The following is an 18,785-nucleotide window of genomic DNA, read 5'->3' on the forward strand; positions in this document are numbered from 1 at the left end:
TTAAACACATCAACTCACTTAATCTTAAGTGTCTCCTTTTCTTGTAATGTCTCCATTCTCATAAACTACTGTTTGTAAAATAAAAGGCTGAAGAAGCCCCTTTGCGTTTTCCTTTTATGGAGGCCTGTGCAGTGAGAATGGAATCTCTGCCTTTCATGCTTCTTGGGCTATGCATATGCATGCCTCCTGTTTCTCATGCCTGAAATAAATTTTCTACCTGTGTTTTTGCTTCATGCTTTGCACACAGTGCCCCAAATTGCTACTCCGCGGGAAACTAAGCCAAGGACACGTTGTGTTCCATTTTCATGATGAAATGTAGATTTCCTGTTGAACCTAATCAACCTTCATTTCAAAGGGTTGACAAGGCAGATACTTAAAGAATTCACTTGGTGTTAAATTTATGGTACTGAAAAAGAGTCCATTCCAAGAATATTCTCTGATTCTAAAGCTATAGAATTTTTATTTGATTGTTTATTGAATTACATTTTCATTCACTTCAAGTCCCTGCTTCTCAATTCTGTGTCCCGCATAGAGAGACAAACTTGTTGATAGTCACATTGATCTCCGTAACATTCTGTCCCAGACTGAAAACATCTAGTCTTTCAGTCATGCTTCTATCAGATAATTTTTATAGCCGTTGATATATCTGAGATTTTGCATGAAAAAAATATGGTCTTTTTCTAGTCAAGAAGTAGAAATAATGTACTTTGAGTTAGTAACCAGGTGCCAGAGATGTGCTAGATTTTAACATCTGCTAAATCATTTTTTTTGCAACTCTGTGGGGTGGGTGCTGTTGTCTCTTTTTCACAAATAAAGGTGTCTGGACTTAAGCTTCTATGCTCTTTCCCCAAAACACAAATAGCAGAGGAAGCAAACTCAGGCTTGCCTTTCCCCAGAGCAATTGCTTTTTTACATTCTGTAAAATGTTTTTCCCTAAAAACATTGTTGGTGTGGGAAGGCCAACAGTATTTAGAATATCAAATGAGACAAAATTCTTCCTGCTTACCCTAGAAGTGACCTAAGAATCACTCTCAACACAGCATCTAAGTAGCCGCTATTGATTAATTAGTACTAGTATGCAGACCGAAAATTATTTGCCATTCTGTCTGCAAAGCAAGTGTGGACTTTATTACTAGACCATAAGGTTCATACCCTAACCCACTCTCTCAGCAAAGTAGCTCCAATGAAGAGGGGATGGTAATGCAGAGACCTAAGGCACAAAGACCCACAGACCTGAAGAAGCAAGGGTGGTGTCAGCAGGAGTCATGAGTGACACAAACAAACGACACACAAATAAGACATTTTGTGTGTCATTCAGCCAGTTGTGAATTCCTCTGGCCAAAAAAAAAAAAAAAAAGTTTATTTACCTTGGAAGTATCCCATAAAGATATAGCAACCAGATTTCTCTCCCACTCGAATTCACTCTTTCAGGTCACGCTATACATAATATATAATTATGTAACTTAATGATTCATACCCAATTACATGGTTGTTCTCACCCAGTTTGCACATGCTTCCTAACATCATTGTGTACTTGGCTACCCACTCAGCATCCATTTTCTTCTTTCTAGATCACATCAGCATTTGCTGCCCACTTTCTCCCTCCAGCATCTTCCGCAGCCTAGTCATACATTGTGTGCATCAGGCCTTCACCAGCATGCTAAGATTTGTCCAAGAGTCTTGATGTCCTAAACGCAAGTGACATGTAAAGCTTGGATCCCAAGGTCAAACAGCATGACTTGTGGATAACAAGTAGGTAAAAATATACACGCCTTTCTCCTTCACTCATATGCCATTTTAGAACACTTGATTAACTATATCTATAAAATGAGAAGTCTTTTTTTGCTCTCTAAAGCTGAGCCTGCTTCTAAGCGGGGTTAATATGGACAACAGTAAAGCCCTGGTTGTTCTGAAGTCTAGTATGGATTTGGTTATGTGAAGTTGAAGGTACAGCCCTGGAACCAAGCAGAATTGCTTTGCATAATAGAGAAGAAAGTTGGCAAGGAAAGATCCAGGAGTAAATGACAGGCAAAAGGGCAGTTGTATAATTAGATGCAGAGAAACTCCAGTAGTGGCATGGCTGAGAAGTGAATTGGAGGTATAGACGTGTTTAGTGGGAATATTTAAGAGATTTTTTTGGTGTGAGATGTCACACATAAAACTCCTACTTCATCATTTGTTGATACCAGCCCCTATTTTGGCATGATTCCTTCGGTGGACTTGGAAGAGGTACTAAGCTCTCTGTATCCAGGGTAAGTGAGGCAAAAACAGAGGGAGCAAGTTTTTATACAGGAGCTGCAGGGGTTGCAGAGGCGAGTCTCAAAGAACCTCAGAGAGACATTTTGGAGTCTGAATTGGAATTATCTGAATCAAAGTGTCTAGATTACTAGTACAGCATTTCCCAATCTAGGATTCCTTTTGTGAAACAGAACACACACAAAACTTCAGAAATTATTTTCTCAGCCCTCTCAAGATTGCCAATATCTAGTATCATTCTAGGTATGTGGAAGAGAAGCAAAGTTACTATATAATATGGATGTTTTAGTGCAAGGGTCAAACTACTGCTGGTGCCAAATCCAGCCTATTGTATGCTTTCGTAAGTAAAGGTTTGTTGTAACACAGATGCTCCCATGTGTTTATGTATTGCCTATGGCAGTTTTCATGTACGACCCACAATGCCTAAAACATGTTTTGTGTGGACCTTTCATTAAAAGTTTACCAACTCCTGTTTTAGGGCATTAGGTCTTTATTAAGCCTTAAATTTTTAGGAGACCCTAGTTGAGAAAGGCTGATTGGTGACATCTTAGATTAAGTAATCAACTTAGAATGGAGCCAGGAATGTGTCCTCACCTCAGATGAACACTAGCAGGAGATATTTACTGTACAGACCATTCTGGTCTTTGCCAAGACGACAGTTGAGACTTAGTCACATTTGAAAGAAAGTAGACTAAAAAGAGGAAAACGTTACAGTTGTAACTTTGCCAGGATTCCAGTCTATTTATGACATGGCCTAGGAAACTTAAACCCAGTTGGGAAACAACTCCCATGAAAGAGTCTATAATGGCCATAGATTTATCAGAACCGAAGGAGAATTCAAATATACGCAGTCCCCTTTCTCAAAGAGACATGTTTCTTCTAAATTTAGATATGCAGTGGTGGCAGGCCCAAGCACCAGTTTGGGGATTTTTTTTTTTTTTTAACCCATATTGCACATTCAAAACCTCTTTTTTTGCCTTGGCCTATTTAGAGTCCTTGTACCTGGTGCCTGAGAACCAAATTGTATGTGGGCTCTGTTTAGAGATACAGCCTCTTTGAGCTTTGTATGCAGATACTTATCAATCTTGTGGCTCAGTGGCCCCACCATGTCTTTTCCTGTGGCATTGTTTAATCCTAAGACTTCTGTCCTTTAAGAAGATTTGTACCCTTGCCTTGACATCCCTTTTAGCTAGGGCATTACCTTTAGAAGGCTCTAAAACAGAGGTTGCCATTGACGTTTCTGAAGTCTATGCCCCTAAGCACATCTGCCATGCGATTCTTATTTTTCCTCTGCTTTTAGATGTTACAAGCCTTGAGTAACATTTTTTTCACTGTAATATTTTTCTCCAATAATGGGATATGTCTCTAATGCTTCATTTTCCTTGCTAGTTTCTCTATGCCTTTTAAGAAAAGCTCAGCTGAGATTTTGACAGTTTAACTTTCTTCTTTAGTTAGTTCCTTTCCTTCTCTACCATGACATGGTGGAAGGTTAGCAGTATTAGCTGGACTAAGCACTCTCTTTCCTCTCTCCTTTTTGATCTCTGCCCTAGACAGGGATGATACTCAAGTATTTGACAATTAGAAGGGCACAGTCACTAACAAATAGAAAGAAATGCTGACTGTAAATAAGACATATGGCCATGCTGGTATACACTTGTGCTGAATATCAGCCCAGCCCTAGACATTGGCTTTTTAAAAATTTATGAGATATATATATATAAAAAATAGTGGGAGGCTTCGCAGTAAGACATGATAAGTCAGTGAGCTCTGGTCAATAAGGTAATCTGTTGTTCAAGCAAATCCACTTTGGCTTCCAAACCTGGAGTTGGTAAACCTAAGTGGTAGTATTGCAGCAGACCAACATCTAAACCGGAACAGGATTTCATCTTTTGTTATTTTCCCCAGGTCCCTGTTAGTATTTTTTCTGTATTCCTCATATTCTGTTAGAGGCCAAATTTCACAAATTTTGGCCTACTTCAATAGCTGCATCTGCACCATTGTGTGCTGGAGCTGACTTGCATTGGCTCCTAGAGCTGGCTTTGCACATCTCTTCCAACTTTGTGTTCAGTAACTTTACACTGGATGCTTGAAATCAGCCATGGAGGGAGTATTCATATATCAGAAATTGGCAAATGCTACAAATAAGATTATTATTATTTTCCAGAGAGTGGGTTGTTAAACAATAACCAACACAATTCCACCTACAATAACTAGTCTCCTTGAAATTTACCCCCATAATGCTGCAAGTATTTTAAGTTGATCTTTACTAAAGCAGTCTAATTTTTTCTCCTGAAACCTTTTGTATAGCTATTCCAACTTTCAAGAAGTGGTCCCAGTTGCTCTTTCATAAATTACCTTCAGCTTTAAAAGGAGGGTTTTCTTGGATTCAGGCTTCCTTTAGGATTGGTTGAGCTCTTATTCCTTGCTCTGTGGGATTTCTTTGGACTAGAGCAACACTTTTGTACCTAAAACAAAACATTTCCTTCGCTTTTCTAATCTCTTCTCTTTGAGCCATTTGATCTAGAAACATCTCATTTTCCTTTTTATATTTGTCTATTGACATCCAAGATTTTATTTTCACATTCAGATGGGTATGGGCAGTTCTCTAAGAGTTCCTAAGGAATTTTTTATATTTCTTCTACAGCTTCTGATATGGTATTAAGATAATTCATATTTTTAAAGCAAAGTCCATTTCTTTTCTTAGCAAGCTTGATTCCTGGGGACTACTCCAGACAAAGACCTTTTTAGCTTTTAAATTCATAATCGTAATCACTGCAATTTTTAAAAATTACTTAACCTAAGAAGACACCCTATTTTTTTTTTTTTTTTTTTTTTTTTTTTTTGAGACAGAGTCTCAGTCTGTTGCCCAGACTGCTGGAGTGCAGTGGCACAATCTCGCGTCACTGCAGCCTCTCCCTCCCGGGTTTAAGCAATTCTCCTGCCTCAGCCTCCTGAGTAGCTGGGACTACAGGTGCATGCTGCCATGCCTGGCTAATTTTTTGTAATTTTTAGTAGAGACGGGGTTTTACCATGTTGCCCAGGCTGGCCTTGAACTCCTGAGCTCAAGCAATCCGCCTGCCTCAGCCTCCCAAAGTGCTAGAATTACAGGCATGAGACACCGCGCCTGGCAACCCTATTCTTTATAAAATAAAGATTCCTATTCTTTAAAAAATGCTCATTAATAAAATCCACCATCCTTTTGTGGATGAGAAGACAAAGTCTGGGTGTTTAAAACCTGAGGTCTTGGACAAAACCTAGGTTAATTAGTAAATCTGGAGCCAACCCAGTATCATGACACCGAGGATAACCTTTGGCAACTCATGAACATGCTGCACAATCTAAGAAGTTAGCATCTCCCCACTTCTCAGGCTTTGAATGCAATTCAAAATAAATAATATAAAATGATAAAATAATATAGAAAAACTAACTTCTAGAATGTACCTCCTCTTCTTTGCAACTAATTTTCTTTCAAATGTCAGCTCTAATATCACCTCTATGAAGATTCTCTGACTCTCCAGCATATTTGGTCTTCCCTCTGTACTTTTGTTGGTTCTGTTTTATTATACCTGTATTGCGTAATAATTCTTTCTTTCATTGTTCTATAACACTAGGAAGTAATCTTCCTTGACGAGAATATCTTTTATTCTTCTTCATAACCCCAGGACCTAGGGCAATGTCTGTTGCATTGTTGGAACTTTATAACATTTGGTTGATAATAGAATGCAGCATTTGTTCTAGGATTTGTCCAGTTTACATAAAAAAAAATTAAGAGATGTCATGGAAAATCAGTTATTTGATGCAGTGTCCTCCATTTGAAAGTTACTACTCCTTTAGTTTGACCTGGTAGTAGAGCAAATTAAAGGTAGTTATGCTACCATTGAGAGGAATTGTTCCATTTTATTCTTCTTCTCCAATGAGTCCAAAATCTACTTGGAATTTTCCATTGGAGGGTGTGATAGTAGAAGGATACAGAGTAACATCTTGCTTGGGTGGTCCAATGACTTAGTCTAATTCACAAATACACCCATGTTTTTATGATCTAAGGAAATGGGTTCAGGGTTTGAAGTCAGACAATCTGGATTTCTACTGCTTGGTTGTACCAATTAACGGCTGTGTGCTCCTAAGCAGGTCATTTAATCTCAGTGAGCCTTTGCTTGCTTATTCATAAAATGGACGTAATATCTATTCCCAGGAGCTGATTTGAAGATTATATTCGATACTTTGTAAACATTTATTCTCTAGAAATCAGTATTTTTATGGGAGTGATGATTGCTAGAGTCAGCTAGAGTTAACTGTGGGCTTGGACCCTATTAAGTAAAAGAGAAACCCAGTATAATTATGAATCAACTGCCGTTTCTCCTCTGACATTTAGAGATATTCATCTTTCTCATCACAAAAAGATTTAGCTTGGAAATAGCCCTGCTTCATGGCTCATCCTGAAGTGAGATTTTTTTTTTGTCTTTGTTGAAAGTTTGAACTGATACAATTCCACTGCTTCTCTGCCTCTAAATCAGACCACATAGGCTTCTTTTACCTTCAAGTCCCTCTCTCACACACACACACACAAAAAAATATATATATATATATACACACACTTCAATCTCTTTCTTGTGATTGTATAACTCAGAAATGTCTAAAGCTATAAGCTTCAAACTTGGCAGTGTTCTTATCCTCACAAAGACAGAAAAATCAAGGAAAATTTGAAGGAGAAAAATTTCACTTTTTTTCTTTTAAGTTCTTTAAATTAAAAAAAAAATAACATGGAGTTGTTATTTATGTGTTTTCATTCTCCTTGCTAATAACATCATATTATGGCCTAAGGAGATTTCAATATCACTAGACTATTGATATATACGATACAGAAAATTCCTATTCTAATCAGAGATGGTATATAAAGCTTGTTCTGGTCCCTGTAAGCAAAAAATGCTTTTCATCTTCTCTTGGAGTCTGTATCCAGGTCTAATAATGAAGTCATATTTTGGTAAATAGAGAAGATTTTCTTCAAGGTATTATCCCACCTCAAAATCCTCCCCTAATTTTAGCACAAATTAAATTTTAATTTCAGGTCTTCCTTTACCTACGAAGCTTTATTTTTTGTGAAAAGACAAACGGTAGTTATTAACCATGAACTCTTCTGAATAAATAAAGAATCTGAAAAAGTTTTTGAAAAGATTTGGAAGAGATTGTATATATGGGCATGGTATGTAAAATTAGCAAGAAGAGGCTGGGGAAGTAAAATAAAGAGAATGAAGCAGTTACCATATAATTGACAATTTTATGTATGAAAGAAGGGACATACTTAACTGGAACTCATATACGTGGAATGAGAATTCAAAGGTCACCCTAAAAAGTATGGGAAAAAAGAAGCAGTAAGAGTCTTGGTCAGGAGGGGGAGTGGAGAGAACAAAGTGGGAATGTGAGATAAAGAACAGAGAGATGCCCAGAGGACTTACTTACATCTTGTTCCTTGTCCAAGAGTGACAGACATATGAGGTGGGGCAGGCTTGGCTGGCTGAGTTTTCCTACAGAATAATTTATTGTGTCCTTTTGTAGGTTTTCAATCAGCCATCAGATTTCCATGTGCTGAACACAGAAGATACAAAAAGTCTACATAGGCAGCTAATCCCCAGGTTCCTCTTTTTCTAGGTCTTCTCATCAGGAGTGATTCACAATTTTTAGTTGTGCATGCACACGCATACGAGCAAGAGAGAGAGAGAGATAGTGACTAAGGGCATAGGTTCTGGAGTTAAACTGTGTGATTGCAAACACTAACACTATTCCTTACTAGATGTGCAAGTTACTTAACCTCCATATGCTTCAATTGCTTCATCTGTAAAATAGAGATAATAATGGTACCTACCTCATTGGCTGTTTTGGTAACTAAAGAATTCATATATTTAAATATATAGTAATATATTCTATCAATTTTGCCCTGTTGTAACTCTGAAAAAAGATGTCATGCATAATTATACTACCTGATTATATACAGCTTCTTAGTAGTCTATCAAATGATTGGTGACCAGCATATACATTGACTACACTTGGATCAGATTTGTTTATTGTCCAATCAGTGGTCAACCCTTTTTTATGAACAGCTGAGGGCTATTTCCCACAGGAGAAGGCTGTGGGCAGATAGTTGTCCTTAGGTGGTTGTGTGGTTTGGCTGTGTCGCCACCCAAATCTCATCTTGAATTGTAATTCCCATAATCCTCATGTGTTGTGGGAGGGACCCAGTGGGAGGTAATTGAATCATGGGGACAGCTACCCCCATGCTGCTGTTCTCATGATAGTGAGTGAGTTCTCACGAGAGCTGGTGGTTTTATAAGGGGCTTTTTCACGTTTTGCGCTGTACTTCTCCTTTCTGCTATCATATGAAGAAGGAAATGTTTGTTTCCCCTCCTGCCATGATTGTAAGTTTCCTGAGGCCTCCCCAGCCCTGTGGAACTGTGAATTAATTAAACCTCTTTCCTTTATAAGTTACTCAATCTCAGGTATGTCTTTATTAGCAGTGTGAGAATGGACTAATACAGAAGGGATGGTGAATGTGTCAAGTTCCATGACTGACAAGCCCATGTTAGGAGGGATTAGTATAAAGAAGATGCCTTATCTAATTAACTAAATCCATCTATCATGCTGGTATTAAAATCTCTGACACTTCTTTCTTTCTCGTTTAACTCTGTAATTACTTCAATTACACATTTCTTCAATTATAATAATTATGTATTATTTGTATTGAAGACATTCTTAGGTGGTACAATATTGGCAACATAATCTCTAAGTTTCCTTCCTGTTTTGATATTGAATTTCAGTGTCTTTATAATAATACCTATTAGTTTTGAGGCCAGAATCTTGTCCCTCTTGTTTATTGCTATTTTTTCATCATTAGAATTGTGCTTGACTTGTGACAAGGGCTCAATAAACATTAGTTGAATGAATGAATAGGAGGCTTAGAAGGACAAAGTAGTCAGGTGTTGGGTGATGATTGGCCATACATTTCATGGGTCTCCCTCTTATGTTAGTGTCTAATGTTCTTCTATTTTAAGATGGAAATGTACCCATTATTCATTTTTTTTTTATCGTGTTTTTTTTTTTTTTTTTTTTGTTACTGTACCACAGTAAAGCCTCTGGAGGTCATGCAGTGAGCACAGCCAAGCCCTGAATAGGCAGGAATAAGGGATAGAGGTGCTTACACTGGCAGTTGAACTGGCATATTGTTGTTTTTTGGAAAAAAACTATCCCCAAAGTCACTCTGCAGTTGCCATGGATACTATCTTGGGTGCTCTGAAGTGTCATTCCACAGTGAAAAGAATCATGCAGAGTTGGGCTTAAATCCCAGGTCTACTCTTTATTGCTGTATGTCCTTGAACAGGCTATTTAAACTTTCTAGAGCCTCGGTTTCCTCATTTTAAAAATGCATAGATAGCAGAGTTGGTTTGAGGGTGATAATAATAATGGTTGCCATATAGTAAACATTTCCCGTTTACTAGTCAAAGTGCTACCTATCTAATCCTCCTCAATTATTCTGTGAAGTAGGTTTTATTACTCCTGCCTAAAAGATGAGAAAACTGAGGTGTGAAGAGGCTAGCTAACTTGTCAAAGATCATACAACTAGTAAGAGATGGAACTAAGATTTGGCTTGAATCTCATACCTTGGCCAGAGATAATTTATGGAAAAATGGCTGGCACATATCATGCATTTAGTAAATAGAACTATCTCATTCTCATCATTTCTTTCCTTGTCAGAGAGCTTTTAAGACCTTCCTTTCCACCCACCCCACTTCTTCATACATACTCACGAACTTTAGAGACCTTGTAAATGAAGTGAGACCACGGCCAACAAAACTGGCTGCTTTCTAGTCAATGTCAGGAAAGGCAAGTCTGTTTCCTTGATTTTAGGATCATTCAGGGGTTGATATGTATCTTATAGTGGCATGCTCAGATCCCAACATCTGGGTAACAATGGACAAGGGTAGGCTTCTCTGCCTAAGTAAACACAGAGAAATGGTGTGTTAGGGCCTTTTTCCTACTTACCATTGTGCATCGGCATGCCTTTTCAAGCCCCCTAAGCAAGATATGAGAGATTCTATATAAAACCAAATTTGATTCTGTCCTCTGGATCAAATAAATGATTACACCCTGGAGGGCTAAAACTATTACACAAGAAGAAAGGGAAGAAGAGGGTAAATGCTGAGTTCGGGAATAATTACTGCCAAAGGTGAAGGCAATTGACTGGGAGTATGATACCTGTGTAATTGAGGCAAAGCGAATATAAAAATCTGTGCTTGTTTCTAGAGTGTGCATTCAGAGGTCCTTGGCGACTGGTGTGTACCGCAGGTGGGTGCTTAAATGTCTGCTTCTCTTGGATCTTTGCTTTTATAATCTGCTTTTACAAGACCTATTTAAGGAGTCCACTTTACTGCTGGCAGGGGAGTGGAGCACAATAAAGCTATATTTAAAAAATAATTCCAGTTATCTTAAATTTCTTATGGCATTCCAAGAGTATTAAATCTGCAGACAAAGGTAATGTGCAACTCTCTCCTGACCTTAAAAAAGACTTCTGGTAATGGTTGAGTTTCTCAACATAAGCTCTGATGGTGGAGTGAGTGGGAGGGAAGACCAGCGAGCCTGACCTGGATCTGCCTGTGTAATCTCCTGGCTTGGGGGTGGTGGGATTCTATTTGTTAGAAGCTGGACTTTTTTTCTGATTTTTTTTTAGGAGCCTATTTCAGATTATCATTTTGGACTCTAGGGAGAATTACATCTCAGCCAACCAGTTATACTGAACAAATAAACAAGGGGCAAGGCAAGGTTATAATTGAAGAAATTCTGTCTAAGATCTTGGCTTCCTCGTCTCCCTGTCCACTTTCTAGGTTGCTGATATGGTTTGGCTCTGTGTCCCCACCCAAATCTCATTCTTGAATTGTAGTCCCAACATGTGATGTGGGAGGGACCTGGTGGGAGATAATTGAATCATGGGGTGGTTTCCTCCCTACTGTTCTCATGGTAGTGAATAAGTCTCACGAGATCTGATGGTTTGATCAGGGGTTTCTGCTTTTGCATCTTCCTCATCTCTCTTGGGCTACTGCCATCCATGTAAGACAGGACTTGCTCCTCCTTGCCTTAGCCATGATTGTGAGGCTTCCTCACCCACATGGAACTGTAAGCCCAATTAAACTTCTTTCTTTTGTAAATCGCCCAGTCTTGGGTATGTCTTTATTAGCAGTGTGAAAATGGATTAATCCAGTTGCCAGTTTCATTTCCACGATGAGTTTGGGGCTCAGTCTGGATTTAATATGGTTTGCTAAAGGAAATGTGCTACTGTGTTGGAAGTTTGGAGCTCATACTGGTTTTCCCTGATTCCTTTTTCTCTTCCTCTTTCTCTCTTTCATCTTCCTCCTTTTCCTCCCTGTCCTCCTCCTCCTTCTTATCTGCTTCCCTGTCTTCCTCGTCTTCCTTTCTTTAATGTCCTTCTCAAATGGACAATAGGTTTCATACACTGTCCTTCCTCTACTGCATTTTTCACTTTACTTTGTTTTCCTTTCCTCATCTGTCAAACCTAACCCATCTCCTATAGTTTTGTTCTGAATATCTCTTCCTTCTCCCTCCACAATATTTTCCATTTCTTCAAAATAATATTACTTATTCACCACCTTTTTCAAAAGAACTCGTATCTTTAATGGTCATCAATCCCTCCACCCCCTGGGAGACAGAAGTGGGGGTGAAAAGCTTTGTTCCTCAAGATACAGATGGACTGATAGGAGAGGGGAGAATGGAACAGGAAGACTTTCCCCAGGCCACCAGACAAATTAGCCTGGACTGAGTGCAGCCTACTTATTTCTGGATGGCTCTGTTGATCCCACCCAACAGGAGACCATTTTGTCAACTGTCTGAACATTTGTATGAAGCCTCGAGTTTATTTATCTGTTGGTTTTCATTCCCATCCCCAATAAGGCTATAATTATTTGCTTTTTGAAGGCAAATACAAATATTGTTAAAAGCCTTCCATAGGTTTACTCATCCACCATGCTAAGAAACACAAAAGGAGCAGCAGGGCAGCAGAGACAACACTGGTGAGAGCATGGTCATGGCAGCACTGCAACCCAGCATTCAGGAAGGCTTTGATTCTGAGAGAAGCAGAAAGTCAGTGGTGAGAACCCAACAAAATACCTGAGCACCAGTCAGCAAAGGAAGAAATGAGCATGGGGTGGCGGGCCTTGTGAAAGGTGTGGTGAAATGTACTGTGGGCTAGAATTGGTAAAGAGGCAGAAGCCACGCCAGTGTGGGTACAGAATCAACACAGATGGGTGAAGCAGGATGCGGTAAGAAGGCTAAGCTCAGAGGGCTGGGATGGCCTTAGAGCTGCACTACCTAGTCCCCCTTCAAAGAACTAGTTGTCTTAGCTCTACAGAGGTCTAGTTGTAGACAGCCTTCAGTCCTCAGGCCACTTAGGGATTGCATCAGCTCTGAAAGTACCTGCCTAAGGTGACCTGAATCTACTGACTGGCAGAGATGGGAAGAAAAAGCCCCGGTCTCTTCAACCCAATGCAGAACCAGTTTGCTGGAGCATTAGAGCCCCAGAGCTTCCTGTGGGATTGGCTGACACTATTGTTTGGGTTTGTATTGCAACTCAGTTCCTCTCACTACCCACAGTTACTTCCCTGATGAGCATCCTCCACAGTAACCTCCATCTCAGTCTGCTTCCTGGAGAACTCAACAGTTGGTACCATGAGTAGTCCAAGAAAGCAGGTGTGAAGATGGAATTTTGGAGCTAGGTGACTTACTACCCATCTGGCAATGAGGATCCCATTACCAGCAGAGCACAGACAGTCCCTGGCACAAGGCAGAAGTTATTAAAACTTTCACCAGGGTTGAGTGGTATACAGTGGAAGAGAATATACTAGCTGATAATGCTGTGCACAAAGTGTTTGAGAAATATGGGAGAAATTGTAACTAGGATTACAATGGAATTGAGCAGCAATTGCTAAGCTCAATTGATGCACTAGACTGAATGTCAGGAAACCTTGGCCTATGAACCAAATTCTGCCCACTGCTTGTTTTTATAAATAAAGTTTGATTGGAACAAAGCCATTTCTATTCATTTACATATTATTCATAGCTCTTTTGCACTACAAAGGCAAGTTGAATAGTTATGATAGAGAGTTTATGGCCTTAAAGCCTAAAATGATTACTAGGGTCTTTATGAGCTTATAAGGAAAAAGTTTGCTGACCTCTGAACAAGAAGAAAGGACAGGAAAAGAGGAAAGAGAAAGATTATCAAGCAATTGTAAAACGAAGTGTGAAACCCAGAAGACTCTTTTGGCAAAGTACAAAGCGTCTCTCATCTCATGCAGTGGAGGGTAGAAAAAGCTACAGAGCTAAACCAGGACTTATTCAGTGAAGTAGCTGAGCTCCAAAAAAAGGTAAACTCTCAACCAAGGCAGGTCTGCTATGCTAAGGTGAGGACTCTGGTTAGAAAAGAAGAGAACACTGACACACAGGATAAGAGCATCTAGGCAGATGCCTCCAATAATCTTTTTTTTTTTTTTTTTTTTTCATTTTTTTATTTTTATTTTTTAATCTTTTTTTAAAAATTATTATTATACTTTAAGTTCTAGGGTACATGTGCATAACATGCAGGTTTGTTACGTATGTATACTTGTGCCATGTTGGTGTGCTGCCCCCATCAACTCATCATTTACATCAGGTATAACTCCCAATGCCATCCCTCCCCCTCCCCCTCCCCATGATAGGCCCCAGTGTGTGATGTTCCCCTTCCCAAGTCCAAGTGATCTCATTGTTCAGTTCCCACCTATGAGTGAGAACATGTGGTGTTTGGTTTTCTGTTCTTGCGATAGTTTGCTGAGAATGATGGTTTCCAGCTGCATCCATGTCCCTACAAAGGACACAAACTCATCCTTTTTTATGGCTGCATAGTATTCCATGGTGTATATGTGCCACATTTTCTTAATCCAGTCTGTCACTGATGGACATTTGGGTTGATTCCAAGTCCTTGCTATTGTGAATAGTGCCGCAATAAACATACGTGTGCATGTGTCTTTATAGCAGCATGATTTATAATACCTCTGAACCTTTTGAGCCTATAAAAGTGCCCCCTATCCCTATTAAGAGCTAGCATACCCTCTTTATTACTTGAAAAAAATGCAGAGATCTCTTCTCTGAGAAACAACATGTGCTTCTCTCAATATCTGTGCTATCTTCTCTCCTGGTCATTAGAACTATGTGTAGCAGCCAGACGTGTGCTGGGCCTGGAAAGAAAGGAAAAAGACTTTGCCTAAGTGGAGCTGGAGGGTTTACACACCATATACTGGCAGGAGATGGGGGAGTATGTATGAGACTAGATTCTAAGTCACTTGATCAAGGGGACTAAAAATATGGTTGGTGTATTAGTCCATTTGCATGCTGCTGATAAAGACATACCCAAGATTGGGCAATTTACAAAAGAAAGAGGTTTAATTGGACTTACAGTTCCACATGGCTGGGGAAGCCTCAAAATCATGGCGGAAGGCAATAAGGAGCAAGTCACATCTTACATGGATGACAGCAGGCAAAGAGAGTGTGTGGAGGGGAGCTCCTCTTTTTAAAACCACCAGATCTTGAGAGACTCATTCACTGTTAGGAGAACAGTGCAGGAAAGACCTGCCCCCATAATTCAGTCACCTCCCACTGGGTTCCTCCCATAACACATGTGAATTGTGAGAGTTACAATTCAAGATGAGGTTTGGATGGGGACATGGCCAAACCATATGAGTTGGTTAAGAGAGATTTTATCGAATTAAGAGTATTCTTTTGAGTTACAGGGTTCAATACTATGGCAAGGACCCTAGAGATATGGCAAACTTGTTACAAAGATAGCTCTGGGAACATAAAAATGCAATAGCCCACACCTAGTCAGGATAAAATGTCATCGTTTTTATGGAAGAAGATGGAGGAAATTAATAAAAGAGGCAAGAAAGTAGGTATGCCAAAGTGGATATAATATCTAAAGCCCAAAACCCCACCTGATATTGTGTTCTATGGGAAGACCCAGCAGGTATACAATTTACCAAGGCCATTAGGAAAGCTCTGATGAGAGGATCACTAACATCAAGAAGTTCAGCAATGGCTCTTGTTTATAGACCAGGGATAATGGTAGGAGAAACCATTACAGAACAAAGCTCACTGATAGCAATGGGATGATTGGATCAACAAAACAATTGAACCCAGGTAACAGCATTTAACAGTCAGGTGGATATAATTTTCATAAAAAGCAGCAGGGTTGGAATGGTAGCCAGGAAGATATGATCTGCAGAGAGTTATGAATTGTTAACAGACTGTGGCATCCCTCAGGGCTAAATAAGTGTGCATCTAACAAGGGTTCAACCTGTATCATTTAAAAAGATCATTTAAAAAGATCTCAAGATGGATCATCAGGAGGCTCAGGCAGTCTAAAAATCATGTTTCTTTGCTAACTTTCTTGTCCTGAGACAGTTTTTGGATTCTGAAGCCATTGATTGAAGAGGAGACTGGGCCTGTGGGAGGAAAGACTGCAACACCATGGCAAAAATACACAGTAATAATCTCTCCAGTCCTCCCACAAAGGGATATGTAGCAGTTTGCTCAGGGACATTGTAAAACAGAATACCTAAATATTTCAGGACTGTTGGACACAGTCTTAGAGTCAATATTGATACCTGGAGACATGAAATGTTTTTCTGGTTTGTTAAGATAATATTATATGGGGCTTAGGTTAAACATAAATGTGAAAAAATGCAGCTCATGGGTTCATTGGGTTTGCGATTACCCTGTGGTAATTTCCCCCGTACCCAAAAGTATAAATAAGCTAGAAATATCTGATAATTGTGGAACTTCCATATTTCGGTCCTTGGCCTGTGAGGTAAAAGCTATCTGTCATAGTAGGGGTGGTCAAATGCAAGTGCTTGAACTTCCCTACCCCTAGACAAGATATTAAATAAAAAACAATATTGCATTCCATGGGAGAAGAGAAGTTAGTGCTGCCATTAAGGATCTAAAGAAATCAGGAGTGGTAGTCCCCATCATATCTTCATTTAAATCATCAGTCTGGTTCCTGTAGAGAAACCAGACTGATCCCATCACAAACTTAAACAAGTTGTAATCTGTATTGCATCTGCCATGCCAGATGGGGGATCTCTTGCCAAAAAAAGTTAACATGGCCTCAGGTACATGGAATGTGCCCATTGACTTGGCAAATGTGTGGTTCCTTATTCTGGTTAGAAAAGAGGATCAGAAACAGTTTGCTTTCCTATGGACTGGACAACAATATATACATTTATGCCCTCCACATCCCCAAATGCACTCAGGGCTAATTCTACTATCTTTTGTCATAATATAGTCTAAAGAGATTCAGGTCATGTGGACATCCCAAAGAATATCACATTGATATACTAAATCAAAGACATTATGCTAATCACGTTGGGCAAATGAGAAGTGACTAGCATGTTTGAGGTCTTGGTAGCATACAGACTCTCAAGAAGGTAGAAGATAAACTCTATGAAGATTCTAGGGGCCCACAACATCAGTAAAATCTGAAGTCCAGTGATCAGGGTTATTCCAGAACATCCTCTTCAAAATAAATGCAAATTATGCATCTCGTTCCTCCTGTCACAAAGAAGAAAGCAATAAGCCTTTCAGGCCTTGGAATCAGTATAATTCACACTTCTCATATATTACATGATACAAAAGGCTGCTAGCTTTGAATGGGACTAGAATAGAAAAGGGTTCTTCAGCATGTCCAGGATATGGAACAAGCAGCCTGCCACTGGGGTCATATAACATAGCACACCTTACAGTGTTAGAGATATAATTGGTGGGAAAAGATGCCATGTGGAGTTTATGGCAAACTCCAATAGGGAATCACATGGTGTCTTGGAGTTCTGGAGCAGGGTCATGCTATCTACAGTGAAGAATTATACTCTTTGAAAAATAGCACTTGGAATGCTACTGGGCCCTAGTAGAGACAGAGTAAAGACAGATCATGGAGCATCAGGTGGTGATGCATCTAGAACTTCTCATCAGGATCTAGATTTGGTCAGGCCTACCAAATTCCATGGTTGAGCAGACCCAAAAACAATTCATTGTAAAATTTAGTTGTGCCTTGTACGTCTGGGATCAAGTACAAAAAAGACAAGAGGGCATATGCAAGCAGGATGAACAGGTGGCCCAGATCCCATGTCATCCATCACTCTTGTACCAGCGCTTCCCTCTCAGTTCATACCAATGACCTGTGGGATTGCCTTACGACTGGCTAACGAAAGGAGAAAATTAACAGAGCTTTGTTTAAAGATGAGTTAGCTCTGTATGTGGGAGTTGGCTCTTTAAATGGATAATAGGTGCACTACATGGGCACTCAGGGGTGGACTTGAAAGATTGTGGCAAACAATCTTCCAGTAGGCAGAGCTTCAGGCCGAGCACAGTAATACACTTTGTGTTGAGGAAAATAAATGGCCCAGGGTTATAATTTACAGAGACTCATGGGCAGTGGAGGATAACCCGGATGACTTATTAGGAATCTGAAGAAACAAGATTTGGAGATTGAGACCAAGAAATTATGGGGTTGAGGCATGTTGGTAAACATACAGAAATGGAGAGAAAATGTGAAAATTTTTGTACCACATGTTAATATTCATCAGAGAATACCCATCATGAAAGAAACTCTAAATGACCAAGTAGACAAAGTAATTTGGCCAATGGATGTCAATTAGCCTCTTCCATTGGTCACCGCAGTGCTGATCCAATGGTCACATAATGAAGTTTTGCTCATGATCATACAGATGAAACCTACACATGGGCCCAAAAGATTATGCATGGGCTCCTACTTTTCAAGGCTGATCTAGCTACTGCCACTACTGCATACCCAAATTGCCCACAAAGAAGACCAATACTTAGCTTGTAACATGGCACCAACTCTTACCGAGACAAGTGGATACTTGGTGGCAAGCTAAATATATTGGTCCCATTTTATCCTGGAAAGGGGTATCATTTATCCAGAAAAGAATAGACATATGTTCTTAGAATAGACTTTCCTTTTCTTCCGCAGGCAATACCACTGTCTGAGGGCTTAGTATATGACCCTATATAACATCATGTAAGACCAGAAGACCAATTTTGCAGTAATTAGAATTTCGTATGGTGTTCTATTCCTATTAGTGAGACTACCTGAGTCTATAAATTGGGTGAAAGCAAAAATGCTCCAGTTACCAACACTTTTAATGATCTACTTGAGGAATTTGTGTTTCTGGCACCTACAGATTTAAAGATCTTTGTCCCCAAATGGAAAACACATTATAAAGCAAGCATACCATTGAAGTAAAAATTATAGTCACTGCCTGAGAATTTAGAGTTATTTGTGTCCAACTACCAATAGGCATGAAAAGGCATAATCTTGGCAGGGGAAACTGATCCTGATCCAAGAGGAAATACGATTGCTATTACCTAAGGAATCTATTTGGCATCCAGCTGATCTACTTGGGTACCTTTTGGTTCTTTGTTGC

General features: G+C 39.5%; 1 long non-coding RNA gene across 3 annotated transcripts in view; it reads left to right on the forward strand.

Annotated features, from left to right (window-relative positions):
• LOC101020856 overlaps positions 1–18,785 on the forward strand; it is a 199,409-nt gene that overhangs the window by 123,128 nt on the left and 57,496 nt on the right. The window contains exon 5 of one of the 3 annotated variants that reach the window (XR_004179813.1): positions 1,572–1,752. The exons of the other annotated variants lie outside the window; for them this stretch is intronic. This is a non-coding gene — a long non-coding RNA (uncharacterized LOC101020856). The remainder of the gene's footprint in view (positions 1–1,571; positions 1,753–18,785) is intronic. 3 annotated transcript variants of the gene reach the window in all.

This window comes from Papio anubis, chromosome 1, assembly GCF_008728515.1.
Source record: "Papio anubis isolate 15944 chromosome 1, Panubis1.0, whole genome shotgun sequence".
Lineage (NCBI taxonomy): Eukaryota > Metazoa > Chordata > Mammalia > Primates > Cercopithecidae > Papio > Papio anubis.